Here is an 895-nt window from a genome sequence, read left to right as displayed (position 1 = left end):
CCAGCCTGGGGCTGTGGAGGGAGCAAATGCCAGTCAAGACAGAAGACTGTGACTTGCAAACTCAGCATACGGGAGCACGCTCTGGGTGGCCTGATCTGAACTACTTGGCCTTTGAGACCCTGAGTCTTTGCTGCTGGGCTGGGTGGCATCCATGCTCCTTCTGCTCCTCCAGGTCCCGGAGGACAGAGTTAGAGGAGCTGGGTACAGGAGCAGCAGTCAGCTAGGAGTCTTGGGTCACAGCAGAGGGAGAAGGTCTCGCTTCCAGGCATGGCCAAGAAGCAGCTCCAGCAGAGATGTCACCTTGTCCTGCAGCGATGGTGCAGGGTATGGAAGATGGCTTGGTGTGCAGCCCGTAAGCAGTCTCTCCCTCTCCAGGCAAACCAATAAAAATTGCAGCAATCTGTGGAATCCAGGCGCTGTTGAGCTTGGCTTGTCTGCCGCCTTCTCAGTTACCATCCACGCTTGCTGCCTGGCTTGCAGGAATGGGAACAGGCGAGATCAGCAGCCTCCCTGCCTCAGAGATGTTTGTCTTGAGCAGGGGCCTGGCTGTTAATGACTTCCTTCAGGAAGGCGGCTCGAACCAATAAAAATTGCAGCAATCTGTGGAATCCAGGCGCTGTTGAGCTTGGCTTGTCTGCCGCCTTCTCAGTTACCATCCACGCTTGCTGCCTGGCTTGCAGGAATGGGAACAGGCGAGATCAGCAGCCTCCCTGCCTCAGAGATGTTTGTCTTGAGCAGGGGCCTGGCTGTTAATGACTTCCTTCAGGAAGGCGGCTCGCCAGGCACAGGGGAGGAGAAGGAGCACGTTGAGCTGAGAGGCGCAGCATGTGCTGGCTGCCATGAGCCGCAGAGCACTTGGATCCCCTCTCCCATGGCCGCTCTTGAGGGTCTCTCC

The sequence above is a fragment of the Apaloderma vittatum genome, unplaced genomic scaffold (assembly GCF_000703405.1).
Source record: "Apaloderma vittatum isolate BGI_N311 unplaced genomic scaffold, ASM70340v1 scaffold32051, whole genome shotgun sequence".
NCBI lineage: Eukaryota > Metazoa > Chordata > Aves > Trogoniformes > Trogonidae > Apaloderma > Apaloderma vittatum.
Note: the sequence above shows the minus strand (reverse complement) of the source record.